At 44.5% G+C, this 13,483-nt stretch overlaps 1 protein-coding gene across 1 annotated transcript in view; it reads left to right on the top strand.

Moving 5' to 3' along the window:
- The first annotated feature begins 2,940 nt into the window (after nucleotides 1-2,940).
- GABRA3 (gamma-aminobutyric acid type A receptor subunit alpha3) overlaps nucleotides 2,941-13,483 on the top strand; it is a 283,567-nt gene continuing 273,024 nt past the window's right edge. The window contains exon 1 of the mRNA XM_073639648.1: nucleotides 2,941-3,367. The gene's annotated coding sequence lies outside the window, so the exon portion shown is untranslated. The remainder of the gene's footprint in view (nucleotides 3,368-13,483) is intronic.

Below are 13,483 nucleotides of genomic sequence, written 5' to 3'. Positions count from 1 at the left end.
TTATTAATGACCTTTTGGGGTGGCATACAGAGTAATATTTCAATATTTGCAGATGACACTAAACTCTGCAGGGTAATCAATACAGAGGAGGACAATTTTATATTACAGGAGGATCTATGTAAACTAGAAGCTTGGGCTGATAAATGGCAAATGAGCTTTAATGGGGATAAATGTGAGGTAATGCACTTGGGCAGAGGAAATAAAATGTATAATTATATGCTTAATTGTAAAACACTGGGCAAATTTGTAACTGAAAAAGACCTGGGTGTATTGGTGGACGACAAGCTCACGTTTAGTGGCCAGTGTCAGGCAGCTGCTGCAAAGGCAAATAAAATAATGGGATGCATTAAAAGAGGCATAGATGCTCATGAGGAGAAGATAATTTTACCTCTATACAAGTCATTAGTGCGACCACACTTAGAATACTGTGTACAGTTCTGGTCTCCGGTGTATAGGAAAGACATAGCTGAACCAGAGCGGGTGCAGAGAAGAGCGACCAAGGTTATTAGAGGACTGGGGGGTCGGCAATACCAAGACAGGTTATTACACTTGGGGTTATTTACTGTGGAAAAAAGAAGGCTGAGGGGTGATCTTATTACTATGTACGAGTATATAAGGGGACAGTACAAAGACCTTTCTACTGATCCTTTTACTCTGAGGCCAGAGACGGGGACAAGGGGGCATCTTCTACGTCTGGAGGAAAGAAGGTTTAATCATAATCACAGACGGGGATTCTTTACTGTAAGAGCAGTGAGACTATGGAGCTCTCTGCTGCATGATGTTGTAATGAGTGATTCACTGTTAAAATTTAAGAAGGGCCTGGATGCCTTTCTTGAAAAGTATAATATTACAGGTTATAAATACTAGATTTCTTGATAGGGCATTGATCCAGGGAACTAGTCTGATTGTCGTATGGAGTCGGGAAGGAATTTTTTTCCCCAATGTGGAGCTTAGTGTTGCCACATGGTTTTTTTTTGCCTTCCTCTGGATCAACATGTTCGGCTATGGGTTGAACTAGATGGACTTGGTCTTCCTTCAACCTTAAAAACTATGTAACTATAAGCTTTTTTAAAGGTCCAAAGAAATGAGATTAGCTTAAAATGCTGAATCAGTAATCAAATCAATATCTCCTCCTACTCCATTCATTAACTGCTCTTAGGAGACCTTTTACCCACCTTTTCATGAACTTCATTACTGACCTGCCAAAAGTAGACTGATTTTTGGCCAATGGTGGACAGATTTAGCAAACTGTCATTTTGTTCCTTTGTCTGGTTTGCCGAACTCTCTTAAATCGCTTATTAAACTCTTTGTGTGCATTCTGTAAGACAATTAATATTAAATTGTCCTTTTAATCATCACATCACCCAGAGACCAATGATCAGACTGAACGTGCCAACCATATACTCAAGCAATATCTTCAGTGTTATGTCTCTGACCATGAATCTGACTGGGTGAAATACCATCGACTGAGTTTGCCATTATTAATCAAGAATCCATTAAGACCTCTCAGTTTTTCTGTAATCCTGCGTTTCATCCTCGATTTGGTCCTTTTTAAACCTCTAAATTTGATAATCCATAGGTTGGTAAATCTGTAGACAAGTTGAAGCTTATCTGGTCTGAGGTCAGAGGAAAACTGTGAAGGACACAAAGTAGACAGACTGCTTTTTCTAATAAGAGACAAACATAGGGCCCAAGCTTTGCTATTGGAGACAAGGTGTAGCTTTCCACCACAAATATCAAAATCAATGTGGGACCTAAATTCGTTGATCACTATCAGATATCTGAGATTATCAGTCTGGTAGCCTTCCGGCCAGAACTTCCTCCCTCCTTCCGGATTCCAAATGTGTTTCACAAATCCTTGCTAAAGACATATTGTTTGCCCATACACCCTGTTAATCATCCTCCCCTACCATGTTGGTTAGAAACAGCCATGAGTTTGTAGTAGAAAAATCCTTGCTTCCCATATAGAGGTCCGTGCAATACCTTATACACTAGAAGGGTTTTGGTCCAGAGGAGAGATCTTGGGAGCTGGCTAACATCAATGCCGAAAATCTCATCAGTCATTCTCTGACAAGTCTTGCCCTAAGGATCCAAAGGCCCCTCATAAAAGGAGGAATACTGTGACATCCGTAATGGATCTTATCCGCTCATTCTCTGCTTTAGTCATTGGGCATCGCATAGTAACCATACGGTAGCCCTTTTTTACTACTAGGACTTGTTGTTCCTTATTCAGGGGTAAAAAGATGGGACCTGATAGATGGAGTAGCCAGTGCAAAGCTTGTCCATGATAGCCCTTTTTACAGCTGCCAGACCTCCATTGATGGCTCTTTCTCGCTGGGATCTTGCTGTATGATAGTTAGTGCAATAATATCACTGTGCAAATAAATAAGGTGCTGATCAGGGAGATGAGGAGGTGTCCTGCACCACTTCTGCTATATGTAATTATATGTACGACCTTATTCTGGCAATAACACCATCTCCCCTACATCCTTGGGCCCCAGTGCTGCAAAAATAGCATATTGTGTGGTGTATTATGGCCGATGTATGCCATGGTATAGGCATGTTATAAACTCTCATTTTCTGAGTGAATCCAGATTATGGTGTGGAGACGTGAGTGTGTTGGACATCTGGATTTGGGATATCTGCTCTTTTCATACAACCTATGGTCTATACATTATACGCCTGGCACCCCGTAACAAGCTTCGTCCTATCTCTTCATTCTGGGTATATGATATGACCGAGATACAATCTGCATGGATGATATTTCTGTCGGAATATACAGAAATCGAAGTGTCCTTCCATTATAGGCAATTGGCCTTCTTTGCACTAGACTGGAGCTGAAGTGTGTCCCTTTTCTCGGTCACAGCAGGCCGACACGTGACCTCATTGTGTATAAATGGTGTACTGAATGCTAGAAATGGCAATAATAGGAACAGAAAGGAGGTGTGCTGGGCAAGCAGAAAAAGGAGAGGAGGAGGAGGGGGTCTGTGTCTCCATCTGATGTCAGCCCTCCCTCCCTCCTACATCTGGAAAACGCTTCGTTTGACGAAATAGACACAGAGGCCATACTACATACATCATATCTACAGACAGAATATGAATATATGAGGGGATCCTATGGGTCAGTCGCACAGGTGGATTGTTGTATTGTGTGGCAGTTCTGGGAATCCACGGGAGCTAGAATACATGAGTGATCGAGGGACTGACACCTGCAGATATTAGAGGAAATCTCTACATGGTCGGAGCCAGAGGTGCATCGATTACTGTGGTGTCTGCCGGATTATTGTGCCAGGCTGCAAGTGGCGGCAGGTATCCATAGTGGGCATTGTACTGTAGAGTCCAAGCAGAAAGGCGTCCACGAGCGGAGGTATGTATGTGTGTGTGGCGGTCATTTATTATTCCCTGTATGTCTGGTGGTATACTGCTCTGTATGCTCCCTCCTCTTCTTCATCATGTGTTTCACACACTTTCATGGAGATTTCACTGCTGTTTAGATGCACGTTCTTCAGGTTACTCCATAACTACAAGGTGAATTGCTGCTTCTCTGCTCTTGATGCTCGCTGGTCACTATTTTATATATTTCTTTGTACTTCTGCCCGTGCTGTTTCACTTGGCCCTATTTTATGTTTCTTTGTCAGCTGCTTGTCCCTGCTGTTTCTGACTGGTCATTATTCTATATATTTCTATCTACTGCTGCCTGTGATATTTACACTTGTCACTATTTTACATAATGTGATTCATTTCAGTGCCTTGAAAAACTATTCATACTGCATGAAATTTTCCACTTTTTTTCACGTTACACCCACGAACTTAAAGAGGTTGTCCATTACTTTATCATTGATGACCTATCCTCAGGATAGGTGATCAATGTCCGATCGTGGAGGCCGCCGGCCGGAAATGCTCATTTGCGGAACTAGCCGTTTTCTGATAGTGGCTGCCGCAGGGTACTACACTTCCGCCTCCTATTGATTTGAATAGGAGGCGGATATGCAGTACCAAGCCTCGGCCAGTACCAGAAGATGGCCAGCTCCACAGAATTCCTAGCTGGCGGCCTCCGCCACTGACACCGATGGCAGCTGATCAGAGGGGGTGCCGGGTGTCGGACCCTGGCCTATCAGACATTGATGACCTATGCTAATGATAAGTCATCAATCAAAAATAGTGCACAACCTCTTTAAATGTATTTTATTGGAATTATATGTGATATACCAACACAAAGTAACAAGTATTTGTGACGTGTAAAGGAAATGATAAAGGTTTTCTAATTATTTTAAAAATACAAAACTGATAATTGTGAGGTACCTTTGTATTCAGTCCCTCAGTCAATACTTTGTAGGACCACCTTTCTCTGCAATTACTGCTGCAGTCTTTCGGGGTCTGTCACTCCAGCTTTGCACATCTAGAGGTGACATTTTGCCGCTTCTTCTTTGCACGCTCGCTCTCGCTCAGTGAGATTGGATGTAGATGTCTGTGATCAGTAATTTTCAAGTCTTGCTGCAGATTCTCAATGTGATTTAGGCCTGGACTGTGACTGGGCCATTCACACATAGGAATATGCTTTGATGTAAACCAGAGCTGGGCAAAATGTGGCCCATGGGCCACATCCAGACCTCTGGCTGTTCCAGTCCCACCCGGGAACCAAGATGGTTGAAGGTTTGAAAACAGTGGCCCAGGGGTCACACCAGGCTCTCACCTGACACCCGTCCTCCGCCTGCTTCCTAGTGTCACCGCTATCCAGATCCTCAGGGATGCAGACACCAGTGAATACATTGGTGGGGGAAGGATCTTCTTCCACCAATCAGCGTGTACAACCGAGACAGTATATGCGATGACATCATTACATTGCATCTCCTGTATGAAGAGTCAGTGCATCGGAGACAGGAGCTGAGCGCCAAGGGAACAGAAGCAAGGTGAGTATGTGTTTTTTTTCATATGTGTATGAAATGTTTGTATGTATATAGGAGGCTATATGGGTGCTCATACTGTATATAAGGGGCTTTGTGGGGGCTCATATTGTATATAGGAGACTATGTGGACGCTCATACTGTATGAAGGGTGCTATGTTGGGGCTCATACTGTATATTGAGAGGTTATGTGAGGGCTCATACTGCATATAGGGGGCTATGTGAGGGCTCATATTATATAGAGAGGCTATGTGGGGGCTCATATTGTAAATAGGGTGCGATATATGGGGGTTGTCCTGCAGGAAGGTGAACCTACACCACAGTCTCAAATCTTTTGCAGCCTCTGTGATGGTGTGATATGGTATGTGGGTATCATTTTGTGTAAAAGTCCCTCCCCCGACCTGTGAATGAGGAGAGGGACTTTTAAATATCAGCCAGGAGAGACACTGGTCAGCTTCTGTGTGGGACAATGACGTGAGCACAGCATGTCAGAGAGAATGGGAGAAACCTGGATGACTTTCAAAATACTGCTGGAGGAATATATATGGAGAAGCATATGGACTATTTTATCCTCTGTCTGCTGGATTGTTGGACTCTCATCTTCAGGGACATTTATCCCGTTACCGGACTGCATTTGTATTTCTGGACTATATTATCCTAGGTGTGGTGGATTGTATATGGACCTTTCAGTTTTGCCTATAATAAAGGTCTGGGAATTGTTCAATCTCCTCTTGCTCTGTTGATTGTGTGATGTTGGAGAAGGACCCCGTGACAACTGGTGGCAGCGGTGGGATCAACAGAGCGCAACCAAATGTAGAGCCACCTGTTGGTATATGCAACAGTTGTGGACTTCTTTGATTGTGTGAAGGAGGACTTTATGATGAACTGATAGTAGATGGTGATGTTGTGTATAGTTTCCTTGTTTACTGTATTGTAAAAAGAAAAAAGTCTCACTTGTATTTTTCCTGTTTCGTTCTTACTACCTAATGCAGTACTGTGTGACTGTGCGTTTTTTCCTTTACCTCATGTTCTGAGAAGTAAAAGCTTGTAATCTGCTCTGTGACGTTTCTACCGCAACTGTGGGTATCCAGAAGCTGTGCAACAGGTTATGGGCCCAGGCACCGGGGACCCCAGGCACCGAGGACCCCAGACACCCAGGACATCGAAACTCTCAGCAAGACCCTGGTGAATGCAGAAGAATTCTTCAGTACAATTCTCTCCAAAACAAGTAAGACAAGCTAAAGATGACAAGTAGCACAGAGCTAAAACTCACAGTAGCTAAGCTGAATAATGAGAATTATCAGTTATGGAAGTTTAAAGTAGAAATGTTATTGTCTAAAGATGATTTATGGGAAGTAATCACTACAGATAGACCTGATGAGCATAATCAGACATGGGATAAGAAAAATAGACAAGCAAGAGCTACCATCATCCTATTAGTGGATGATGCTCAATTAATCCACATAAGGAATGAGGATACAGCAAAGGGAATGTGGGAAGCACTAAGAAAGCTACATGAAAAACCCAGCTTAAATCACAAGTTATTTCTGCTAAGAAAGCTTTACAGTATGGGACTAAGTGCAGACAATGACATGCAGAAGCATATATTCTCTATTATGGAAGTGATATCACAGCTGAGATCAATTGGTGAAGATATTAAGGAAAGCTATGTAGCAGCAATATTATTGTGCAGTTTACCGGATTCATATACTGCTTTGAGAAATGCACTAGAGACAAGACCTGAAACAGACATTACATTAGAGTTTGTGAAGACCAGACTCATAGATGAATATCAAAGAAGGAAAGAACAAACAAATGATTCTTCTACTGAAAAAGATAATGGAAATGTTCTTAAAGCCACAGAATCAAAAAGACCCTATAATAAAGAGACAAGAGAATGTTTCATATGTAAGAAAAAAAAGGACATTTAAAGAAAGACTGTACTATATGGAAAGCAGAACAACAGAATTTACATCATAAAGAGAATACACAGAAGGTAAAAAACACAATTTTTCATTCATGTGAAAATAATTGGAATGGCACATTTAAAGTGACTGATAAGAAATCATTGTTGGGTTGGTTTATTGACTCAGGAGCAACAAGTCACATGACAAGTAATAAAAATTTCTTTACTGAACTTATAAGAAGGAAGCCATTTATCTTGCAGATGGAAGCAAAATAACTGCACAAGGTGTTGGACAAGGAATGCTAAACTGTTCTAACTAGTGTTGAGCGAGCATGCTCGATACTGCTTGGTACTCGCCCGAGCATCTCACTACTCGGGATGTTCGGCGAGCACCGAGCATTTCCGGGTTACTCGGGTGGGAGCTCGGGTCTCCGCCCTGCACATTTGGTACTCTTTACAGAGCCAATGAACATGCAAGGATTGCCAGCCAGTCACTGTAATGCCGCAGCCATGTTGGTTGTGGGCATTACAGTGATTGGCTGGCCGCACAGCGTCACCTCGAGTATTTAAAACAGAGCGCCGCCATCTTGGACACAGTCGCTCCGGATCAGCCAGTGTAGGGTCAGTGCTGCTGAGTTAGGGAGAGATTTATACTCCGAAATAGTTAGTGTAGGGTCTCTAAAGCCTGCCAAATCAAACAAACAGTCCTTCTCAGGATTAATATCCATCCCAGATATCAGGCAGGCAGGCAGGTTGTATAGGAGACGCAGTAGTTATACCAGCAAACGCTGCATTACAGTCCTGTGTGCTCCTGTTGGTCAAATTGCTAGACTTATCACCCCGGTCTCAGGGGCCAGGAAAAATTATTTATTTTTTCATCTAAATCTTGTATTTTTTTTTCCTCAGACTGTCCAAATACGCGTCATATTAACCTTTTGGTATCCCCCCCCCCCCAAAAAAAAAAAAAAAGTTGAGTGTGTCTGTGACTGTTCAGACACAAATATATCTTTTTGAAAGATTCTGGTGTAGGCCAGAAAAATATAACTGTGGTTTTGCAGTTCCACGGGTCAAATCTCTGTATTATCCTGTTTTTGGCATTTTTTGCCGTAAAAAAAACAGTAATAGTGTCTCCCTGACTGGTCAGACACCAATATATCTGTTTAAAAGAGTCTGGTGTAGGCCAGAAAAATATAACTGTGGTTTTGCAGTTCCACGGGTCAAATCTCTGTATTATTCTGCTTTTGTCATTTTTTGCCGTTAAAAAAACAGTAATAGTGTCTCCCTGATTGTTCAGACACAAATATATCTGTTTGAAAGATTCTGGTGTAGGCCAGAAAAATATAACTGTGGTTTTGCAGTTCCACGGTTCAAATCTCTGTATTATCCAGCTTTTGGTATTTTTTCCGTAAAGAAAAACAGTAATAGTGTCTCCCTGATTGTTCAGACACAAATATATCTGTTTGAAAGATTCTGGTGTAGGCCAGAAAAATATAACTGTGGTTTTGCAGTTCCACGGTTCAAACCTCTGTATTATCCAGCTTTTGGTATTTTTTCCGTAAAGAAAAACAGTAATAGTGTCTCCCTGATTGTTCAGACACAAATATATCTGTTTGAAAGATTCTGGTGTATGCCAGAAAAATATAACTGTGGTTTTGCAGTTCCACGGTTCAAATCTCTGTATTATCCAGCTTTTGGTATTTTTTCCGTAAAGAAAAACAGTAATAGTGTCTCCCTGATTGTTCAGACACAAATATATCTGTTTGAAAGATTCTGGTGTAGGCCAGAAAAATATAACTGTGGTTTTGCAGTTCCACGGTTCAAATCTCTGTATTATCCAGCTTTTGGTATTTTTTCCGTAAAGAAAAACAGTAATAGTGTCTCCCTGATTGTTCAGACACAAATATATCTCTTTGAAAGATTCTGGTGTAGGCCAGAAAAATATAACTGTGGTTTTGCAGTTCCACGGTTCAAATCTCTGTATTATACAGCTTTTGGTATTTTTTCCGTAAAGAAAAACAGTAATAGTGTCTCCCTGATTGTTCAGACACAAATATATCTGTTTGAAAGATTCTGGTGTAGGCCAGAAAAATATAACTGTGGTTTTGCAGTTCCACGGTTCAAATCTCTGTATTATCCACTTTTGGGCCTTTTTTACATGAATAAACAGTTTGAGTGTGTCGCTGACTGTTCAGCCCCAAATATATCTATTAAAAAAAGTCTGGTATACGCCAGTAAATTAGAACTGTGGTTTTGCAGTTCCACAGTTCAAATCTCTGTATTATCTTGCTTTTGGCCTGTTTTACGTAAAAAAAAAAAAATAATGTCTCCATGTCTGTTCAGTCACAAATATACCTGTTTAAAAGATTCTGGTGTAGGCCAGAGAAATAGAACTGTGGTTTTCCTCTTCCACGGTTCTAATCTCCTTTTTATTACCCTTTTTCCATTGATAGTGCGAGTGTAAGCTATTTCACTTCATTTACAATGGGCAAGGCGCGTGGCAAGAGACGTGGAACTGGACGTTCTGGTGATGGTGCGTGTAGAGGACAGGGCCGTGGCCAAGGTGAAAATGTGCCACAACCAACAGCCACATCTTCTCGCTCCCACTTCTTGACCGAATTACTAGGGATCCACACTACAACACCAGTATTGCAAACTGATCAGTGTGAACAGGTTATTAATTGGGTAGCAGATAATACCTCCAGTTACCTGGGCACTACCACCTCTGGTCTGTCTTCCACACGGTCAAGTTTTAGTAGCCGTGAGTCTCGACCGCATACTCCTCCTCACCCTGATGCACCTTTCCTCCCACCATGCCGAGTGTCGTCAGGCAGCAACTGATCCCACACTTGGACACTCTGAAGAGCTGTTCACTGGTCCATTTCCATATTTGTGCCCTTCGCCTGCTCCGCTTGAAGTGGTGGTAGAGGAGATCCCATGTAACGATGCCCAAATATGTGAACAGCCACGGCCACAGGAAGTCGACGCTGGCAATTTGTTACAAGAGGTGGACGATGACGAGACACAATTGCCACGAAGTGAGGAGGAGGATCGTGGTGCGCAAGTGGAAGAGGAGGAGGTGGTGGATGATCTAATAACTGACCCAACGTGGCAGGAGGACACGCAGAGCGAGGCCAGCAGCACACAGGGGGAGGGAGGCAGAGTACCCCAACAGGCAGGAAGAAGCAGTGTGGTGGCCGCACACAGAAGGCGGGCAACCATTCCTCGTAACACCAACACGAGGGACGTTGCCAGTACAAGCGGTAGGTCTTCCAGAGTCTGGAATTTTTTAAAGACTCTGCTGATAACCCCAAAAAGGCCATTTGTACCACCTGCCATGCCAGCATCAGCAGGGGTGACAAAACTATCAGCCTGACCACCACCAGCATGATCAGGCACATGGCAGCAAAGCACCCGACTTTGTGGGGCGAACCCCAGGGTCCACGACCAGTGTCAGCGGGTTTCACCACTGCTTCTTCTGCTGTTGTGAGTGTAATAGAACCCCCAGTTGTGCGTGTAAGGAAATCCCCTGTCCATACAGCATGCAAAGATGCCCCCTCCTCTCAGTCTTCACTTGTTATGGCAGTTTCTCAAGAAACAGCATCAACATCCACGTCCACATCCCACCGCAGCGTTCAGTTGTCCATATCCCAGAACTTTGAACGAAAGAGCAAATTCGCAGCCAACGCCCCACAGGCCACAGTCTTAAATTCGCACATTTCACGACTGCTTGCGTTGGAAATGCTGCCTTTTAGGCTGGTGGAGACGGAATCCGTCCCTCGGTACTCGGTCCCCAGCCGACACTATTTTGCCCGGTGTGCCATCCCCGCACTACACAAGCACGTGTCCCAAAACATCTGCCGTGCCCTCAACAACGCAGTTACTGGGAGAGTCCACCTGACAACGGACACGTGGACAAGTGCTTGTGGCCAGGGACAGTACATCTCCCTGACGGCACACTGGGTAAACATAGTGGAAGCCGGGACCCAGTCAGATCTTGGGATGGAACACATCCTCCTCACACCGATGATTGCGGGCCCTATGTCAGTCAGAGTTGCCCCCACAGTGTACAGCTCCTGCGCATCATCCTCCTCCTCCTCATGTTCAGCCTCCATCTCAGATATCACCACATCAGTTACAAGCTGGAAGCACTGCAGTACTGCCTCAGCCAAGCGGCAACAGGCTGTGCTGAAACTCATAAGCTTAGGTGATAAACCTCACACTGCTTGTGAGTTGTGGACAGCTGTGAAAGAGCAGGCAGATCTGTGGCTGAGACCGCTGAGCCTACATCCAGGAATGGTCGTGTGTGACAATGGCTGTAACCTGGTGGCGGCTCTGAGGCAAGGCAAGATCACACACGTACCATGCCTGGCTCATGTGCTTAACCTCGTGGTTCAGCGGTTTCTGTAATCGTACCCTGAGTTCCCAGATCTGCTCGTCAAAGTACGCCGCCTGTCAGCTCATTTTCGTAAGTCGGCTACAGCTTCCGCCGCCCTTGCTGTGTTGCAGCAGCGTTTGCAGCTTCCGGCACACTGACTGGTGTGTGATGTCCCCAAACGTTGGAACTCTACCCTCCACATGTTGCAAAGGATTTGTGAGCAGAAGAGAGCAGTTGTGGAGTACCAGCTGCAACAAGGCTGTCGATATTCAGGTCAGACTCCACACATAAGACCTCAGGAGTGTACCTGGATATCTGACATATGTACCATCCTGACAAACTTTGAGGAGTCCACCAAGATGGTGAGTGGCGATGATGCCATCATTAGCGTCAGCATCCCACTTGTCTGTCTTTTGCAACACTCTCTGCAGAGAATTAAAGAGGAGGCATTGCAGCGAGAGTATGATGAGATGGATCAAGAAGCCATAATGGGTGATTACACACATCCCAGCCTCATCTCATCCCAACGTGCATTGGGGGACAATGAGGGAGAGGAGGAGGAAGAACAGGAGCTGGTATCATGCGCTGTAGACAGAAGTACCTGTACAACTGTCATACCGTCGGTTCAGCGTGGGTAGCCTGAGGACAGGGGGGGAGGAGGAGGAGGAGGAGAGCATGGTCAGTTGTCATCTTGGTGAGGACACAGAAGTCTTGCCCGTTACCAGTCTGGCATGCATGGCTGACTTTATGTTACGCTACCTTAACTGTGACCCTCGCGTTGTCATAATGTTGGATGACAGTCATTACTGGTTGGTGACACTTTTAGACCCCCGCTACAAGGAGAACTTTCACTCTCTTATTCCTGAGGTGGAGAGGTCTACAAAAATGTGGCAGTACCAGAAAGCCCTTGCTGCACATCTGTTAAAAAAAATTCCCATCTGAACACGCTAGCAGCAGAGGTCACAGTTCGTTGACCAACCAAGGCGTACAGGCGAGAGAGACGCAAATCCAATCCAGCAGAGGCAGGGGAACACTGTCAACATTCTGGGACAGTTTTCTGAGACCCGCCCAGGTTACAGGCCCTGAGGCGCAGTGTACTCTCACAAGGAGTGGAAAGTTTCAAAAGATGGTGAGGGAGTACCTTGCCAACCGTACCAGCGTCCTCCATGATTCCTCTGTGCCTGTTAATTATTGTGTATCCAAGCTGGACACTTGGAGTGAACTCGCTCTGTACGTCTTGGAGGTCCTGGCCTGCCCTGCCGCTAGCGTGTTATTGGAGCGTGTTTTTAGTGCCGCTGGGGGAATCATAACTGATAAGCGCACTCGCCTGTCAACTGACAATGCGGATAAGCTGACCCTTATCAAAATGAACACGGGCTGGATTGGGCCAGACTTCTCATCACCACCAAATGACAGCAGAGTAACATAAAGTCAATTCCACTGTGTTATTTCAGGAGGTGTATTCCCATGCACCGCTTCACACCCACACATGGGTATATGCTTCCTCATTTCGGCTGTTTTTTGCTCTTCTCCTTATCCTCAGCCTCCACCACTACTATACCACCAGGGTGACCGTGGTCCGTGTTGCCAGCATTGCAAGTTCCTCCGTCCTAATTTTTGCCAGCTTTTGCTTGGAAGGCATAGGCAAAGACTATGGGAGACCCACTCCCCAATATTGGGAATAATGTTTTTAATATGCTGTACTGCATATCTCTTGTAAGGGGCATTAAAACCGTCTTGTTAAGCTACTCTGACCTTCACGTCTCTTCCAAGGGGCATTAAAACCATCTTGTTGAGCTACTCTGACCTCCACGTCTCTTCCAAGGGGAATTAAAACCGTCTTGTTAAGCTACTGTGACCTCCACAACTTTTCCAAGGGGCATTAAAACCATCTTGATAAGCTACTGTGACCTCCACCACTCTTCCAAAGGGCATTAAAACCATCTTGTTAGGCTACTGTGACCTACACCACTCTTCCAAGGGGCATTTAAACTGTCTTGTTAAACCACTCCGACCTCCATGTCTCTTTCAAGGGACATTAAAACCGTCTTGTTAAACCACTCTGACCTCCACGTCTCTTCCAAGGGGCATTAAAACCATCTTGTTAAGCTACTGTGACCTCCACCACTCTTCCAAGGGGCATTAAAACCATCTTGTTAAGCTACTCTGACCTCCACGTCTCTTCCAAGGGGCATTAAAACCATCTTGTTAAGTTACTCTGACCTCCACGTCTCTTCCAAGGAGCATTAAAACCGTCTTCTTAAACCACTCTGACCTCCACGTCTCTTCAAAGGGGCA

Source organism: Phyllobates terribilis, unplaced genomic scaffold (assembly GCF_046119375.1).
Source record: "Phyllobates terribilis strain yellow unplaced genomic scaffold, ASM4611937v1 Scaffold_7__3_contigs__length_470593459, whole genome shotgun sequence".
Classification (NCBI taxonomy): Eukaryota; Metazoa; Chordata; class Amphibia; order Anura; family Dendrobatidae; genus Phyllobates; species Phyllobates terribilis.
Note: the sequence above shows the minus strand (reverse complement) of the source record. Positions and strands in the feature narration are given on the sequence as shown.